General features: G+C 43.3%; 1 long non-coding RNA gene across 2 annotated transcripts; it reads right to left on the minus strand.

Moving 5' to 3' along the window:
- Positions 1-8,475: 8,475 nt before the first annotated feature.
- Positions 8,476-16,323, minus strand: LOC118364102 (uncharacterized). 2 transcript variants are annotated; one of them, XR_004821508.2, is made up of 4 exons: positions 16,152-16,323; positions 15,951-16,063; positions 15,576-15,682; positions 8,476-9,920 (listed from the first exon to the last, which is right to left on the minus strand). It is a non-coding gene; the product is annotated as an uncharacterized LOC118364102 (long non-coding RNA). The 2 variants fall into 2 exon arrangements; XR_004821507.2 differs by lacking the exon at positions 16,152-16,323 and having other exon boundaries at positions 15,951-16,142.
- Positions 16,324-20,214: the final 3,891 nt, after the last annotated feature.

A 20,214-nucleotide genomic window follows, 5' to 3' on the forward strand; every position in this document is an offset into this window, starting at 1 on the left:
GTGCGAACACACACACACACACACACACACACACACACACACACACACACACACACACACACACACACACACACACACACACACACAGCTGTGGCTTTTGTACAGGCGTGCCTGTGTTTTTGTGTTTAGAAAGGCCCTGTTAACATGCCTCACCTCACACACTTGTCACACAAAGACACAAGAGTACGGCAAACACTGGAAAAAAGTATACGTGTCTATATGTGAAATAATAAGTCTGAGAAACAAAGACGACCGACCCCGGTCTCAACACTCAAAGCAAGCCATCTTCTTGATTTTGTTTGTCTCGTTTTTGCATCCTTTTGAACCTATTGTAATTTTATATTTTGTTTTTGAGTTTTGATAATTGTGTTGCCTATTTAAAATCCAGTGTTTTATGGTTAGCACACAAATTGTTTTCAAACTCTCGAGAAGAAGTGGTGGATGAATCCACTCCCCATTGTCAGTTGACTAATATGTCATAACATAGTAATGTTATAATCTCGTCCCATATGCTGTTTATATGTGCTGTAACAGCCATGTAAAGGCAGAAAGAGGCTAGGAGCCTGTAAGAGGGAGACTGCAAGAGTGAGACAGAATGAAAGAAAATAAGCACACCTAGTATGCCTACCTTTTCAACAGAGACTCATCCTCACACAGGCATATTCATTTTTAAAAAGCACACACCCATCCCAAACCCTGCAGCAGGCAACATATTCAGACTGCTGGAATGAACAGTTCTGACATTTTGATTAAAACATTTTAAAAAAGTGTCCCAAAGTACTGTTGAGCTCTGTTTTACCTTGTGCATTGAATCTTGAATGCTTTAGGGAGCCCAACAGTGATTCCATCAACTACACAAGGTATGTCATCATCATCAACTACACATTTAAGATTTCTGTGGATATGTTGGTTTGTTCTTATTGGAACAGGGTTGTCCTTGTCTATATGATGCAGTGGTATGGGAATGGGGAGGTATAGTAGTGTTGTAGTGATACTTAGAGAGAAAGGATACAATAGGTGAGAATGGACAGTAGATGTGGTTCAGAGATTCTCCATGAACCTTTGATACCATTCCATTAGGTCTGAGATTGCTTTAGGTCGGAGGTCAAAAGGTCATATTTACAGGTAGTTGTTATGGACACCAGCGTTGTATCTGCTCATTTGCATTTGTCTCGCCCGCCTCCCTCGAAGTGTAAAGCCATCATTCAGTCATGGGTTTTTTTGTCCTTTGTAGGAATAAAAATGGTTAGATACAAAGAATTGCACTGACGCTATTTTGATTCTGGTTTTTTATTTTTTTTTATTAGTCGTTACTTCCCCCTTATTAAATGAGGAGTGTTGATGATGTGACTTAGAGCAGGAAGTGTAGGTGACACTACCCCGCCCCTAACTCCACCCACCTTTGGGCACCCGCGCCAGTGGACTTCCTGGAAGACCAGGAAGAGGAGCGAGGCACCAATATTGTCACGATAGAGCTATTATTTTTGTTGTTGTTGTTGTTGTTTATGATAATTATGTTTTTGTTGTTGTTGACCCACTATGATGTATTGTAACACATTATTGTTGTTGTACTCTAGTGGTAAATAAATTATTTAAATTACAAGGGAATAACACAATTCGCCGCCTTCTTTTTTTTTCTGTTAATCTGTGTTTTAATCGAAAGCGTGACATTACATACATATTATCAAAGCTTGAGAGAGAAGTTTCAAAAACAGATTTGTTTCGACACTCCCATTGGGCAAAACAATAACATTATGATTTTCTTACGTTGCATGAGTGTGCTGTCATGTTCATCTCCAACACCAGCACTGAATGCATCTCTCTCTAGTTCTTACTGTGAAAAGCTATGGAGGTAAGCTAGAATGGCACGTTGGTAGTACTCCATGAATATATATTTACAGTATTTGACAGAATTGAATAACTCTCCAGAAGAGTAACTGACAGATATTGACAAAGGGAACGAAAGGGGGTCTGCAGATGAGGAGGGAGTCTGTTCACAGATAGGGTGCAGGAAAGTAAAGAGAGATGGAAGGAGTATGAACCGTATTAAAAGTATGTGGGAGGTGTGAGTCAGTCTGTTCTGGTATGACCCTTCTCACCTTGAAAGTGAGAGGGAGACAGGCAGGCTGCCCAGGGGGAAATATGACATGGCAGATACCTACGTAACCTCTGAGATAAATAGAGACCGTGTGGTCCCAGGCAGAGCTGGGCTTACTGTGTGGTAACGAAGGAAGACATGCACACACCCTCTAGGCCAACCTAGTGCCTGGCTCCACTCTAAAGACATCTGGCCCCTTATAAAACATGTCTCAACATCTCTGCTGGACCCAACTAGACTCTGGCAACATCTGAGCCTGAACCAATGAGGGGTCAGTTCTATTCTCAAATGATCCTGTTGGACACGACTGCAATGTTCAACACATCATTCTCAATGCATTTTATGCACACTTTGAAAACAACAATATCGAGCCGGGTGTGAGGGCCGTCACCGACCCAGAGGTCTTTAATCAGGTCAACACCCGCAAGGCCGCGTAGCCCAGCGGTATTCCAAGGCGCGTTCTCAGAACAGGTGCGGAAAAACAGGGAGGCATATAAACTCAGCAAAAAAAGAAACGTCCCTTTTTCAGGACCCTGTCTTTCAAAGATAATTCGTAAAAATCCAAATAACTTCACAGATCTTCATTGTAAAGGGTTTAAACACTGTTTCCCATGCTTGTTCAATGAAGCATAAACAATTAATGAACATGCAACTGCGGAACGGTTAAGTCACTAACAGCTTACAGACGGTAGGCAAAGAAGGTCACAGTTATGAAATCTTAGGACACTAAAGAGGCCTTTCTACTGACTCTGAAAAACACCAAAAGAAAGATGCCCAGGGTCCCTGCTCATCTGCGTGAACGTGCCTTAGGCATGCTGCAAGGAGGCATGAGGACTGCAGATGTGGCCAGGGCAATAAATTGCAATGTCCTTACTGTGAGACGCCTAAGACAGCGCTACAGGGAGACCGGATGGACAGCTGATCGTCCTCGCAGTGGCAGACCACGCGTAACAACACCTGCACAGGATCGGTACATCCAAATATCACACCTGCAGGACAGGTACAGGATGGCAACAACAACGGCCGATTTACACCAGGAATGCACAATCCCTCCACCAGTGCTCAGACTGCCCGCAATAGGCTGACAGAGACTGGACTGAGGGCTTGTAGGAATGTTGTAAGGCAGGTCCTCACCAGACATCACCGGCTACAATGTCACACTATGGGCACAAACCCACCGTCGCTGGACCAGACAGGACTGGCAAAAAGTGCTCTTCAATGACGAGTTGCGGTTTTGTCTCACCAGGGGTGATGGTCGGATTCGCGTTTATCGTCGAATGAATGAGTGTTACACCGAGGCCTGTACTTTGGAGTGGGATCGATTTGGAGGTGGAGGGTCCGTCATGGTCTGGAGCGGTGTGTCACAGCATCATCAGACTGAGCTTGTTGTCATTGCAGGCAATCTCAATGCTGTGCATTACAGGGAAGACATCCTCCTCGCTCATGTGGTACCCTTCCTGCAGGCTCATCCTGACATGACCCTCCAACATGACAATGCCACCAGCCATTCTGCTCGTTCTGTGCGTGATTTCATGCAAGACAGGAATGTCAGTGTTCCGCCATGACCAGCGAAGAGCCCGGATCTCAATCCCATTGAGCACGTCTGGGACCTGTTGGATCGGCGGGTGAGGGCTAGGGCCATTCCCCCTAGAAATGTCCGGGAACTTGCACGTGCCTCTTTAAAGACAAGGTCCTGAAAAAGGACGTTTCTTTTTTTGCTGACTTTATGTGATAGTAGAGTGGAGGCCTGAGGGCACACACTTAATATTTTGTGAAATCTGTTATGAATGTATTGTAATGTTTTTAAAATGTACAGGTGCCTTAATTTTGCTGGACCCCGGGAAGAGTAGCTACTGGTCCTCTAGGACCTCTATATCAGGCGGTGTGAAAAGAAGGCCCGGAAAATCGTCAAAGACCCGTACCACCCAAGCCATTGACTATTTTCTCTGCTACCGCATGGCAGGAGGTACCGGTGCATCAAGTCTTGAACAGCTTCTATCACCGAGTTTACCTTGTATCATAATTGACCTTTTATTTCAATATCTCTATGCACACTCACACACACAGTCACACACAAACACTCGATCCATCACTTGCTTGCTCACACATAATATGCACATACATTTGACTGTACACACCCACACACCCGCTTACATGCAAGCTGCTTCTACTCTGTTTATCTACTATCCTGTAGTCTAGTGCCCTTACCTCTATACATATCTACCCCCATCACTCCAGTATCCCTGCACATGTAAATATGCTATTGGAACTGACTTCTTAAATATTTCCTTTATATAGTATGATTACTTACTTTATTATGTATTTCATATTTCATATTATTATTTCTCGTGTTTTTTTTTAGTAATACATTGTTATTGATTATTGCATTCTTTGATTTTTTTGTTTGTAAGAATGGCATTTCACTGCACTTGCCCAAGTGACATTAAAACTTGAAACTAATAAGTTGCAATATGGGTTATGCAATTAACTATTTACATGGAACTATTTATATGCAACTATATATCACTAACGACAGTACGCAACGACCTTCTCACTTCTCAGTCTATAGAATACCATCCATAGCAGCATTCTGGTCCTTCATTGAGAACACAGGCTGTTGATAATAGCAGGCACTTCCTGTGATTGAGACAGAGTTGTGGTTGGAGAGATAAATGCTCTACGAACTGATGATGTCACAGTTCACAGCAGTGCAGAAATCACTGAACAGCATCGAGTTTCTTCCAGCAGTCCCTCCCTGCCCACCCCAATCATTCCTAAGCATCAAGATGGCATCATAATTACTCATATGAATTATCAAACGGAGGACAACAGAACTTCTAACCTGTTATGGTTGAGACACTTTAATGCAACTCCCCTTATGTATGCATTCATAAAGTCTTCATAACAGCTACATAAGACATTATAACATCTGTCATAGGCAGTCATAAACATTATAAACAACGGCACAAGAGTACCAATGGTTGATAGGTGCAGGGCTATGGGATTCAACTGAGAAACACTAACACACAGCTCAGGGAGTATTGTGCTGTTGGGCTTTAGACAAAGACCAACTGTGGCAGCAGGATGAGCAGTGAACAGCAGAGTCTAATTGGGTTGTCATTTCCTCTTTGTTGTGATTCTTACTGTGTCCAGGTGTGGCCTCTCTCTCTCTCTCTCTCAGGGTTTGTAACCTAGGGGGAATGCTGGAGGTTTCACATTCACCTCTGAGACACTGTTTAATGTCTTATCTGCTTCTCAGCTTCCTCCCCGCCTGGCACACACATACACAAACGTATATACACACATGCACACTTGTCTGCTCTAACACACGCACACTTATGCACATGCACGTAGACCTTCGATATTTCTCACACATGCGTATGCACACATGCATTATTTTTTTATCTCTTACACACATACACACGCATACTGCAAACACCCATACTGCCCACACCACACACTGTTGGATGTCCACAATACCTCAGAAGTGTTCTCCCTCCTTGGCCTTCATGCACAAACACACAGTGAAAGCCTGAGAGTATCCAGCAGATCAGAGCGAGGGGTTTTGGGGTGAAAGGGCTCCTCGTCCCGAGGGAGTAAAGCAATTTGGTGATTCAGCCGCAGCTGGCGGCACACAATAATATGAAATCAGAGAGAGGCACTCTGAACGGTGACATCAGCATGGAGCAATGCACAGGCCCTGATTATCACAGAGAAAATCTCAGGCTACTTGTCAGAAAATGTATGTCTGATGACAGTTTGTTTGTGTGTGCGTGCGCGCGCTTGTGTTGCTATCCTAATGGGTACTGGAAACACCCGAACGTCCCCACAAGGATAGTAAAAACAGGAACATTCTCCCTCGTGGGTATCAAGGCACAAAGCGAGACCAAAATGCAGACACAGGAGGCAGATGGTTGGAGTCTTACAATGTTGAATAATCCAAAGGTGTAGGCAAGAGAATGGTATGTGGACAGGCAAAAAGGTCAAAACCAGATCAGAGTCCAGGAGGTACAGAGTGGCAGGCAGGCAGAATGGTCAAGGCAGGCAGAATGGTCAAGGCAGGCAGAATGGTCAGGCAGGCGGGATTAAAGTCCAGAAAGAGGCAAGGATCAAAACCGGGAGGACTAGAAAAAGGAGAATAGCAAAAGTAGGAGAACGGGGAAAAACGCTGGTTGACTTGGAAACATACAAGACCAACTGGCACAGAGAGACAGGAATCACAGGGATGAATACACTGGGGGAAACAAGCGACACCTGGAGAGGGTGGAGACAATAACGAGGACAGGTGAAACTGATCAGGGACAGTGGGTTAGGGGTTAAAGGGAAACTTCACAGCTAAACATTACGATTTGGAATGTTTTTTCAGTCTCCCTACATAATTATGAGTGATGAGAGGCGTTTCAGACATAATTATGCACCATAGTAGTATTTTAGAATTTTTGCGCTGGGAGAGTTCAGCCAATTACGTCATTGGTTGATTGAGCCTGCTGTCTGATCTAAAATTGAACGGAGTCATGTTTTGTAGCAATGATGCTGGCCTCTGTGTGTCGCCGATTGCACAATCACACTAACAGCACATAAATATGGATGTCCTTGTTCAATAGAGCCACAACATGCGGACTGCAGCCTGACAGCTATAAAAAGGCAGGCTTTTCAAAACGGGGCGGACAGTTCTTACTGGAGAGGGTCACAGCAGACCCTATGGATCGTGTGTCTGTGACAGACCATCACAGTTTCGATGCAGATATAGAGAGGTGTGTTGGAGACATTCTTCAGAACCTCCATGATCAACTGGTGGCATTTTTTTGGATGGTGTATCAATACACCCAGTCACTACAATGATATAGGCATGCTTCCTAACTCAGTTGTCAGAGAGGATAGAAACCACTCAGGGATTTCACCATAAGGACAATGGTGACTTAAACAGTTACAGAGCTTAATTGCTGTGATGGATGAAACCTGAGGATAGATTAACGACATTGCAGTTACTCAACAATATTAACCTAATTGACAGTGAAAAGAAGGAAGCATGCACAGATTAAAAATATTCCTAAACATGCATCCTGGTTGCAACAACAGACTATAGTAATACTGCAAATAATGTGGCAAAGCAATTCACTTTATCCTGAATACAAAGTGTTTGTTTGGGGCAAATCCAATCCAACACATTACTGAGTACCACTCTCCATATTTTCAAGCATAGTGGTGGCTGCGTCATGTTATGGGTATTCTTGTAATCATTAAGGAATGGGGAGTTTTGGGGGGATAAAAAATAAACTAAATGGAGCTAAACACAGGCAAAATCCTAGAAAACCTGGTTCGGTCTGCTTTCCACCAGACACTTGGAGAAGGATTCACCTTTCAGCAGGAAAATAACATAAAACCCAAGGCTAAATATACACATACATGTAGTTTCTCACCAAGAAGACAGTGAAAGTTCCTGAGTGGCTAAGTTACAGTATTGACTTTAATCTACTTGAACATCTAAGGTAAGACCTGAGAATTGTTTTCTAGCAACGATCATCAATTTGACAGAGCTTGAAGAATTTTAAAAAGAATAATGGGCAAATGTTGCACAGTCCAGTTGTGAAAAGCTCTTAGAAATTTACCCAGAAAGACTCACAGCTGTAATCGCTGCCAGAGGTGCTTCTACAAAGTATTGATTCAGGGTTCTGTAATTCATTTTCAATCAAGTGTTGTCAGAGGAAGGCCCAAAAAATTGCCATAGACTGTTCACTCTGCTTACCGTCCGGCAAACTGTACCGGAGCATCGGCTCTCGGACCAACAGCTCCGAGACAGCTTCTACCCCCAAGCCATAAGACTGTTGTTAAATAGTCAATTAATGGTACCCAAATTATCTACAATGACTCTATCTTGCACTGACCCTACGCACACTCATTCAATTTTTATATACACACTCACACACACTGTCAGTCCTACACAAATATCTCACACATTCAAACACTACATACGTATTCACTCTTAAAACACACACTCGCATACCGACACAACACAACACAAACATACATACACTTTTACACTCATCATTTGCCGCTGCTACTCTGTTGTTTATTTTGCTCTTATTACTATCTATCTGGATGCGTAGTCACTTTACCCTGCCTTCGTGTACATATCTACCTCATGTACCTTGTACCTCTGGTACTGGTACTCCTTGAATATAGCTCCATTCTTGTGTATTTTATTGTATTCCCCTTCTGTTAGTTACTATTTCATTTTGAATTATTATTCTTCAAACTCTGCATCGTTGGGAAAGTTTCGTAAGCAAGCATTTCACTGCAAAGTCTACACCAGTTGTATTTGTTGAATGTGTTCGCTGTTGATGTTACTCTTCAATAACACAGACCCCAAAGCAAACCAGGGGGAGGAAAATAGGTTTATTCAAAGAGAACAAATCATGCGTGGAGGTAGATGTTCATTCTCCCCGGTCCTCAATGCTTCTCTCCACAGAACAAAGGGACAAGATGTAGTTTTATAACCCAACCCTAGCCTGTGGTTGACCAATTAGAATTCCTTGCAATTAGCTGGGACAATGGCCAAATAACAAGTATCATATTTCAGGCTCAATGTATAAACAATTTGGACCAATGAGAACTTACCATGTAGCTATGAGTCCCGGACTCCCATGTCTCTGACCCATTGATAATGGAATTTATATGTTTAAATTAATGATTAGAATATTCCACCCTGAAACCATATAATTGTATAAAATAGATTAGAATCATGAAATTATTCTAATGATGTGTGTAGTTTTAGTCAGTAAAATTATATATCTGTGAGTGTAGTTTTACAATGTATCTGTACAATATGTCTTTATCGTATCTTAAACACAGACTGTCTGAGCAAAATTCGGTACCGACCTGACTAGAGATTTGGGAGAGGACAGGGAGTACGTCTCAAGGTCTCCCTAATCTTTGTCGGCTGGCTAGTGATACAGTATGTGCGTAGGATACCTACTGTTTGTGTGTGGAAGTATGTGCGCAGCAATCAAATTGATGTTTGTCTATTATTGAGTTTAGAACGTTCTCGTGAATAAACTGTACTAAACTGTCTTTGACTAATTATTATTAAACCCATGGTCTTATAAACCTCGGGGATTTTGTCAAAGCTATTGATTGATTGTTATTATCATTGGGATTGAAAATTCTCGTGACACCCATTGATCATTAATCCCCTACTACAGAAAAAAACACAATTTCCATTGATCGTTAGTACTCTATTGGCTTTTTAGTCCTCTTGACCGTTTGTACTCTATTGACCTCTCGTCCTCTACATTGTGTATTTATCTTCTAAATATTCTTACACTCCCCCCATTTTAAAAATAAATATACTTTAAATGTATTTTTAGAAAACAATAGAAAACATTAAAAAATAGACAGTATAAAAAAACATTAGCAGTAAGCATAAAATCATTCACATTAAACACCTTGCATTTCTATAAAACACAAAGGGCATATTCTACTTGCTTTACAATAAGAAATAGATTTCAAACAAAGTTATATAAAATAAGTATTGACATGTGTAATGATGATGTCGCTTACGATTCTTACCACATCATGTATAAGCAGGAAGACAATAATATTAAATCGTCCAATTGGCAAGTATTTTAAAAGTGACCAGCTCTTCCACACTGGTATCAATCCCACATAGATAACTATTAGAAATTATGTTCGGACAGTCTGCTGGTAGTGAGGAATTCTTCTTCCGTTCCACCGGTTGATAAGGACTGATCTTGTATCATTTCAAGTACAGTCCTTGGGTCAAGGAATATTGCTTCAGCTTCAGATGGTAGATTCTCATAACCTGTAACAAAGGAAACAAAAGAGTGAAAGTGACAGGTCCTTGTTTCAAGAGAAAATTATATTTCACATAGATTTCCCTAAAGTAAGCATGTCCCAATGTTCAGGAAAAAGTTGGACATTTCACCTAGATATCCCTAATATGATGACTGCGATATACAACATAGAATCTTATCAAGTTTTGATCATCTTACTATGCTTCTTCACCCGAGATTGGCTCCTGATTGCTAATCAATCAGTTCTTTATTCTTCAGGCTCCACTTTGTTATCAAAATGGACAACCATGCAATGAGTGACATGTATTCATCGTGATTTTCCCTGGACTTTAACTCGTTGTGAGCAAAACTTGATAAGGACCTTCTCATTTTGTCCCTAATGTGTCTGTTACATATTTCTTTTACCATCACCCACTGTCCTGGTATTACGTCGGGTCCCCCCTCGGGAGTTATTCCCCACGACTCTTTTTCTGTCTACGATTTCTCAAATCAGAATTTTAGCTGTGTGTTGTGCAGTTCCATTCTTAGTAGAGTAGGCTTCAACCCATCGTGAGAAACGATCAACAACAACCAGCACATCTTTGTGTCCTTTACATTTGGCCAACGTGATGTAGATGTAGATGTCTGAAGGCGCTCGTCGTGTCTGTACTTTCACTCGTCCCTTGGTGTTGTTTTCCATACAAATGTTGCAATTCGCCACAACAGCCTCAGCCTCTTTCCGCACACCAGGATTCCACCATTTGCCCACAAAAACGATAAACTATATTATTCACACCAATGTGTCCCAAAGAGTGGATCTGTGACACCAAGTAGGGTAAGAGTGCATTTGGCGCTACACATCTCCGGTTGTATTTCCACACACCTGATTGATTGAGTTTGCATCCTGCAGCCATCCATTCCCACACTTCATCTTTTGGTGCACTGCTTTGTATGTCTCTAATGTGTTGCAATGTATCCAAGATGTATGTCCTAATCAGTTTAGGTGACAGAGATGTTCTCTTGATATTTGCCTTGGCAGCTCATTAGCTTTACTCTCGTCGGTAAAGAGTTTTCCATGTGCTTTCATTTCCAAAATTCAACTTGTCCAATAACTGGAGAGCATTCAGTAGAACCATCCCCTCTGGTCCATTCTTCACAGGAACTCCCATGAATCGTCTGTTTTTCCATATTTTCCCAAAATCATGGGTAACACCAAAAGCATACCTTGAGTCTGTGTGGATTTTAGCTGTTTTTCCTTCAGCCTGTTTGCATGCTTCTGTCAATTCCGCCACCTGTGCTCATGTTCCTGCAGGTAACATGCCTGTCACTATCACATTGTCCATTGTAGTAACTGGTCAGCCTGCCATCCTCACACACTGCTCCACAATGCTTGATCCGTCTGTGTATAAGATAAACTCAGGGTTTTCCAACGGATGACTCTTAATAAACCCATCAGAGAGCTGATCCAAAACCAACTCACAACAGTCGTGTTCTAGTAATGTGGTTTCTGGAGGAAGCATCAGAGTAACTGGATTACATGGTGTGCCACATAGTGAGATGATGATAGGAGCCTCCAACACAGTTGACCATTTGTTCCAACAATCAGTATGAACAACATGTCAGCAGAATGTGTCTTTTCAACTACACCCATGTCGCATATTTTAATACCCATGTCTCATGGATGTTTCAACAGTTTTGACAATTCATCCAACTGTTTTGGAGATGCTGATTTGTGTGTGATTACAGTCACCAGAGGTTTGTCTTTACTTCCTTTTACAGCCTGTGTTCTGGTTGGCCTAAGACATCGTTCGTCACCGCTGTCAGTATCTGTTGACTCGATGCCAGGCAATGCTGACCAGATGCTTGAAATCCGATCTGCCTTGCGCAACTCAGTGTGAGGGTAGATTGAGGGAACAAAGGGTCCACATGTTGGAGCCAAGTCTGTTTTTACGACCCTTGACTGTAATTGTTGAATTTCTCCTTTCAATGTTTTTATCTGTTCACCAAGAGCTCTCAAACGATCTTTATCTCTCTGAAATGTCTTGTCATGATTCCCCGGGAAATCATTTCTCATCCCGTTTTCTTACTTCGGCTAAAGCAGTTAAAGACCTGTCAAGGAGTTAGACATTCTCTGTAACGGCTGTCGTTGGTGGAAAAAGAGGAGGACCAATGCGCAGCGTGGTAAGTGTCCATTTTTTAATAAAACAACTGAACACCGAACAAAACAACAACGTGAATAAACAAAAAAACGAAACAGTCCCGTAAGGTGATGAAGAAACACTAAACAGAAAATAATCACCCACAACTAAAATGGGGAATACAGGCTAACTTAGTATGATTCTCAATCAGAGACAACGAACGAAACCTGCATCTGATTGGGAACCATACCAGGCAAAACACATAAACACAACATAGAAAAAAGAACATAGACTACCCACCCCAACTCACGCCCTGATCAAACTAACATAAAAGACATAATAAAGGAACTAAGGTCAGAACGTGACATTTTCTGTATTTTTCCCCAAATCTCTTGCCTACACCTTTCTACTTTGAAATGGTTCTTCATATCACTAGACAATGAATTTAAAATCTGTTTCATGCCCACATTCATAGGAGCTGTTCCGCCCTTCTCCAGAGTGATTCTCACTGAAGGCTAAGCTTGAGAGCCAATATATTTATTTCATTTCATTTGCGATTTTCATGAATAGTTAACGTTGCGTTATGGTAATGAGCTTGATACGGGATTGCTCGTCGCAACAAGTTACCAGTGGCATTGCATTAACTTCAAAAGTTGTATAATATATATCTTTATGTTTTTATACAGTACACTGTATAAAAGTACACTACCATTCAAAAGGTTGGGGTCACTTGGAAATGTCCTTGTTTTTTTTAAAAGCACATGTTTTGTCCATTAAAATAACATCAAATAGATCATAAACACAGTGCAGACATTGTTAATTTTGTAAATTACTATTGTAGCTGGAAACGGCAGATTCTTTATGGAATATCTATATAGGTGTACAGAGGCCCATTACCAGTAACCATCACTCCTGTATTCCAATGGCACGTTGTGTTGGCCTGAGTATCGGGAGCATCAGCATTTGTGGGTTTGATTACAGGCTCAAAATGGCCAGAAACAAAGTACTTTCTTCTGAAACTCGTCAGCCTATTCTTGTTCTGAGAAATGAAGGCTAGTCCAAGCGAGAAATTGCCAAGAAACTGAAAATCTCGTACAACGCTGTGTACTACTCCCTTCACAAAACAGCTCAAACTGGCTCTAACCAGAATAGAAAGAGAAGTGGGAGGCCCCGGTGCACAACTGACCAAGAGGACAAGTACTGTAGAGTGTCTAGTTTGAGAAACCGATGCCTCACAAGTCCTCAACTGGCAGCTTCATTAAATAATACCCGCAAAACACCAGTCTCAACATCAACAATGAAGAGGCGACTCTGGGATGCTGGCCTAGTAACAGCATTTCTGGCCAACTTCATCGGAGTCCACCTGTGGTAAATTGAAATGATTGGACATGATTTGGAAAGGCACACACATACGCACAAGGTCCAACAGCAAAAACCAAGAAGGAATTGTTCATAGGGCTACGAGACAGCCTGTCTGTTGAGGCACAGACTGGGGAAGGGCATCAAAACATTTCTGCAGTATTGAAGGTCCCCAAGAACATAGTGGCCTCCATCATTCTTAAATGGAAGAAGTTTGGAACCACCAGGACTCTTCCTAGAGCTGGCCGCCCAGCTAAACTGAGCAATCGGGGGAGAAGGGCCTTAGTCGGGGAGGTTACCAAGAATACAATGGTCACTCTGACAGAGCTCAAGAGTTCCTCTGTGGAGATGGGAGAACCTTCCAGAAGGACAACTATCTCTGCAGCACTCCACCATCAGGCCTTCATGGTAGAGTGGCCAGACGGAAGACACTCCTTAGTTAAAGGCACATGACAGCATGCTTGGAGTTTGCCAAAAGGCACCTAAAGACTCTCAGACCATGAGAAACAAGATTCTCTGGTCTGATGAAATCAAGATTGAACTCTTTGGCATGAATGCCAAGCGTCACATCTGGAGGTGCCTGGCACCATCCCTACGGTGAAGCATGGTGGTGGCAGCATCATGCTGTGGGGGTGTTTTTCAGTGGCAGGGACTGGGAGACTAGTCCCTGAGACTAGGATCGGGAGAAAGATGAACGGAGCAAAGTACAGAAAGATCCTTGATGAAAACCTGCTCCAGAGCGTTCAGGACCTCAGACTGGGGAGAAGGTTCATCTTCTAACAGGACAACGACCCTAAGCACACATCCGAGACAATGCAGGAATGGCTTTGGGATAAGTCTCTGAATGTCCTTGAGTGGCCCAGCCAGAGTCTGGACTTGAACCCGATCGAACATCTCTGGAGAGAACTGAAAATATCTGTGTATCGACACTCCCCATTCATCCTGACTGAGATTGAGAGGATCTGCAGAGAAGAATGGGAGAAACTCCCCAAATACAGGTGTGCCAAGCTTGTAGCGTCATACCCAATTCGATGCCAAAGGCGCTTCAACAAAGTACTGAGTATTTCACATGCGTTACACTCACCCCCATTTTGACCTCCTCCTTTTCCGCAGCAACCAGTGATCCGGGTCAACAGCATCAGTGTAACAGTATAACTTTAGACCGTCCCCTCGCCCATATCCGGGAGCGAACCAGGGACGCTCTGCACACATCAACAACAGTCACCCACGAAGCATCGTTACCCATCGCTCCACAAAAGCCGTGGCCCTTTTCCGCAGAGCAAGGGGAACCACTACTTCAAGGTCTCAGAGCAGGTGATGTCACCGATTGAAATCATTACCACTAACTAGCTAGCTATTTCACATCCGTTACACTGTAACCTAACCAAATTTGGTAAAAGTCAAGGGGTCTGAATACTTTCCGAAGGCACAATAGATAGCAATATCTATACCACAACGCTGCTGTGAGCATACTAGGCATTCTATATTATACTACAACATCAGTCTAAATGAATATGGATGTTGTGTTGGCTGATTCTTCCAAGCAGCGTGAACCTCGTTTTGTGTTGGGCAATGGCAGCAGACCTACATCTATACATTTTGGCTCTTGCCAGCCATGTGCAGTCTTTTTCTCATCCGAGTCAGATGTTGAGCTTGAACGTGTTCCTGGCTGAAAGCTTTCACCCAATGGGTCTACAGGCCTAACAATATATATATATATATATATATATATATATATATTAAAACTGCAGTAAAAGTGCAGTAACTGCAATCAACTGTGCTATTTTGGATGCAGTAATTGCAAAATAATTGCAGTTATACTGCACTCTGACTGCAATCTTTTTTCCTAAGAGCAGCAGCAGCAGCAGCATGATTAGTCTGTAGGACATACACTAGTCAGTCAGTGATTAGCCAAAATTTTACTACTTTTAGTGCATCAGTACACACTCAAACACTACTATATTCACCCATCCTCCTCGTGTCAATAGATCATGCATACTAAACTTCACAAATAAAACCACCACTCCCTCCTTACTAATAACTCAGATTTTCTTCAATTTAGACTTCAAGCTTTGCATAAACAATCAACTAAGCCTCCATAATACAGAAAAACTACATTATAAGTTATAGTCTACTTATAAAACACACCAACTATGACAGCGAGACACAGACCCTGTTTATGCCTACCTCCAGTATATTTATTTGCTCATCGTGGAGTCATGGAAAGATTTAGCAAAGGGTCCTGGTGCTTAGCTCGATGTTTATGCTGCTATAGATGTTGATGGAATTGGACTCTGTGAATAGAACACATAGGCCAGTCATGTTAGCCTCTGCGGTAGTTAGTTAGCTAGCTAGCTAACGGTTAGACATGGTCCGGTAGTCTGTAGCTAACGTAACCGAACATAGCTAATGTTAGCTTGCAAAGTTACAAATGACATCGCCCGATTAGCTGGCTAATTACAGTGATTTGCTTTGGAATGTCTAGCCAGCGTATTATGAAAGCAAGCTAGATTTGGGTTTAGATGAACAAATATAGTTAGCTAGCTAAATTATCTACTTTACCTCTGCTTGACTTCTTAGTAAGGTAACCAATGAAATGTTACCCCAACAGCCTGTGCTTGCTTGTAGTTTGCACATCCAAGTACAGAGCACCACACTCATTTTACAGTTGTTCTCTACACAAAAATACAAAATAAATAGTTATTTGTAAACTGACGTTCTATGGATGAATGGCTAATCCAGGGAGTATCATTAGCTAGCTACCTTTTGATACCCATTCTCAATTGGATCCACTTTGACAGGGGCGGTACTACATCGTGAAATCTCAATGAATTATGAATATTGTGGTTCGCTTACAGCCAGGAAATTTAGATGGCCCATTTCTACCAGTGAGATGCAGAAATGCTCGTATTTGCGTGTAGGGAGGAAATTCTCGATTTTTATGACACATATATGTTAATAGCATATTAATGGACATTTACAGGGAAAGAGCAGCGAGGAAATTTCCCTTTAAGGTCAGGGTTGTGGTTAAGGTTAGGGTTGGGGTTAGGATTAAGGTGAGGTTTAGGGTTAGAGGTTAGGGAAAATAGGATTTTGAATGGCAAACAATTTTAAGTCCCCACAAGGATAGTAAAACATATGTTGTGTGTGTGCGTGTGGGTGTGGGTTCATGTGTGTGTGTGTGGCACAGACATGCCTTTGATAGCAATTTGACTGAACTCAATATCATTCCGTTTTCACCTCTTTTCCCCCTTTACCCCTTACTTTCTCTCTATCCCTCCATCTCTCCCGTGTGGCAGCTGTAATTGCCTGGCAGACAGAGTGTTGCGTTGCGTCTGTAATTACACAGGAAAAGCCAGCTCTCCTTTGAGCTCCGGATTAGCAACTCTCTTTGTGAGAAGACAGAAAGAGGCACAAAAGGAGGCAGATTTAAGTATCACACAGAATCCAAGTACGAAGTGTTTTTTTCCCCTTTCAGTCTCCCTTCTCCTTGAGTTTGACAAGCGTCTTGGAGATATCACGATAGAGGCAGGAAGGGAGCCCTGAAGCCCCAGACATTCAATCCCTTCAGCGCCGGCCTGCACGCATTGCACACACACACACACACACACACACACACACACACACACACACACACACACACACTGCCTGCCTTTCTCTCGCCAGACAAAGCTCCAAACCAAGCTACTGACCCCCCCCACACACACACACACATTATACAGTATGTAAGAACACAGTCACACATTTAGTCAGTCAGTCAGTCATTCAGTCACTCAATCACTCACTGACTCATTCACTGACTCACTCACTCACTCACTCACCATCTTCATTCGTTTGTTGTAAATTTACATTTATAACTGTATAAAATGGGCACACACACTTTTACATAACACCCACATTCAAATCCTCACAGAGTAGACCCTGTAGACGGTTGCATTCATTGTTGGAGTGATTTGCTGTTGTGGCTTCCAGCCTGTTGTTGAGTTGGGTTGAGTGTACTCTGGCCGGTATACCTGGGTCTGCTGGAGAGTTTAGCTCCACGTTCTCTCCCAGGGTGAGTGTGTAAGGGAAACTCCTGGTGTGTGGCGTGGGTGGGCCACACAGAGAAGTTTTGCCCAGGGCTATGTGTGTGTGCATGCGCATGCATGTTGTATGTGTGGGTGTGTGTGCATGCGCGTATGTGCGTTTGTATGTGTGTGTGTGTGTGTGTGTGTGTGTGTGTGTGTGTGTGTGTGTGTGTGTGTGTGTGTGTGTGTGTGTGTGTGTGTGTGTGTGTGTGTGTGTGTGTGTGTGTGTGTGTGTGTGTGTGTGTGTGTGTGTGTGTGTGTGTGTGTGTGTGTGTGTGTGTGTACGTCTCTGTGTTTGTGGAAGTCGGGGATGAGAACATGCGGATTGAGTAACAGCTATTCCATATTGGTTGAGTGACCCCCATGGAATATTATAGCTATGCGTGTAAAATCCCATTTACCATAATAAACAATAATAATTAAAAGTGGATAGCTGTTGAAAGTGAGCTGGATTCCCATTGGCAATAGAGAAGGGAGAGGTGTATGGGGAGGAGTTGGGTGTAGAGGAGGGGGCTGCACTGGGTATCCATATTACCTCTGATAATAGCGATCTGGGATTGTCATTATGGGGAGGCTGCCAAGACGTTCACAGCAACCAGTGTGGGGTTTAACTCTTCCCTAGTACAGCGCACTAGACCAGAACTCTGCTTCGTACAATATGACACACACACACACACACACACACACACACACACACACACACACACACACACACACACACACACACACACACACACACACACACACACACACACACACACACACACACACACACACACACACACGCACAATATTTTACAGTATATGACACTCACTGTGGTATATAACTACCATGTTTTTCCCTTTGAAACTTCTCAGTAGCGCTTAGTGCAGGTCTGTGTCTTGGTGAGTTACAGTATATGTGTTGGTGATTGCGTGTGAGTGACTTGTCCATTTTCCTAGACCCATCTCCATCCCCCCCATGAGGCACACTTAAACGAGCAGGGTCAACCTGCGCCTAACGAGCAGGGTCAACCTGCGCCTAACGAGCAGGGTCAACCTGCGCCTAACGAGCAGGGTCAACCTGCGCCTAACGAGCAGGGTCAACCTGCGCCTAACGAGCAGGGTCAACCTGCACCCCCTGTTGAGACGGGGGGAGGAAGGGAGAAAAATAGGGTAGGGGGAGAAGAGACAATGGAACACCACCTGGTCCTATAGCCAACAGTCAGTCCAGACAATGAAAGAGGGAAAGAAACTGATGAGACAGGGAGAAAAAGAGAGAATTAGAGTGCTTGACAGAGACAAGGCTAGATAGACAGAGTAAAGAGATAGGAAGTAGATTGTGACAGAGATTAACCTTGTTTGTGTGTGTGTCAGAGAGAGAGAGAGAGAGAGAGAGAGAGAGAGAGAGAGAGAGAGAGAGAGAGAGAGAGAGAGAGAGAGAGAGAGAGAGAGAGAGAGAGAGAGAGAGAGAGAGACAGTTAAAAACAGGCGTCTGAGAAAGAGCTGATGTTGGAGAGAGGCTGAGGAGTGTAAACTCTACCAATCTGGTCTCTCTCTCACGTGCTCTGGCATGGTTGTCACACCGCAACAGCACTCTCTGCTCTGTTTCCCCTCCTTTAAGCAAATTACCTAGCCAGTGTTTTTGGATTCTAAATAAAACATCTGTCGCTGTAGTGGCGGAGGACTCAGTCAGGACTCAGGCACAGTCCTGCAGACAGTATTATGTTTTACACAGACACATAGCAGCGCTGGGACTTTCCCATACTTTTATGGGCTGGGAGGACGGAGGGGGGCGACACGCTTAGGGGGAGGCAAGGAGTGGAGAGGTCCACTATATTTCCAACATAAGGCCTTATATAGAGGGTTCTTGTCCAGGTGTGGGGTCGAGTAAGTTCCCTCAACTCCCACCCCACAACCATGAAATAGCATTGGGGTTTCATTGAGGTCACCACCCCACTTTGCCACATAGTCAGTTTAATGCCTTGGCTTTATGTACATTGACATGGCCCTAAACCTTCCTCTGAGTGCACATTGGGGAAGAAAATGGGTGATTGAAAGCTATAGCACACTGATAGAGAGAGAGGAGAGAAAGAGAAAGCAAAAAGATATAGTGAGAGAGAGTCAGAGAAATAAACACAGAGAGAGAGAGAGAGAGAGAGAGAGAGAGAGAGAGAGAGAGAGAGAGAGAGAGAGAGAGAGAGAGAGAGACTGAACGGAGAGCCACAGTGGTCCGATTAACCCCTGTGACACATTGACCGTGTCAGGAAACAATTATCCCCAAATAGGGCTTCTTTGGCTTGGCTGTTGTTCATGAGTCCTCCATACATATTTCAGCACCAGTGCCAACCGTCTGGCCTGGTAGACCTGCCTGCTCAGCTTGGGGTCCAACAAGGGGAGACCTCAACCACACTTGCTCCTGTCCTGCCTGCCCCCTTATCCCAGAGCCCAGCGGGTAGGAGAGTAATGACACATAATGACTCACACCCCGGCCCAGCGAGATGAATGGCCCATAATGACTCGTCGCCAGCCAGGAAGATTAATAGCACTTAATGGTTTGTATTGCCGCCCTTAATCGAGCTGTCACTGGCCCTGCTTGAGGAATAGCAGGACCTTGCATCATTTCTCATGCCTTGTCTTCCCTCGGAGCTCCCAGTCAGTCTCATGTCCCCGGGGCCCCCTCTCTCCCACAAGACCTGGTAAGTCCTATCTTTTTTAGTATAAAGGGAGGGTCTAATACATGGTCAGGGCTGAACTTTCTGTGGAGCTTATAACAGGGG

The sequence above is a fragment of the Oncorhynchus keta genome, chromosome 31 (assembly GCF_023373465.1).
Source record: "Oncorhynchus keta strain PuntledgeMale-10-30-2019 chromosome 31, Oket_V2, whole genome shotgun sequence".
NCBI lineage: Eukaryota > Metazoa > Chordata > Actinopteri > Salmoniformes > Salmonidae > Oncorhynchus > Oncorhynchus keta.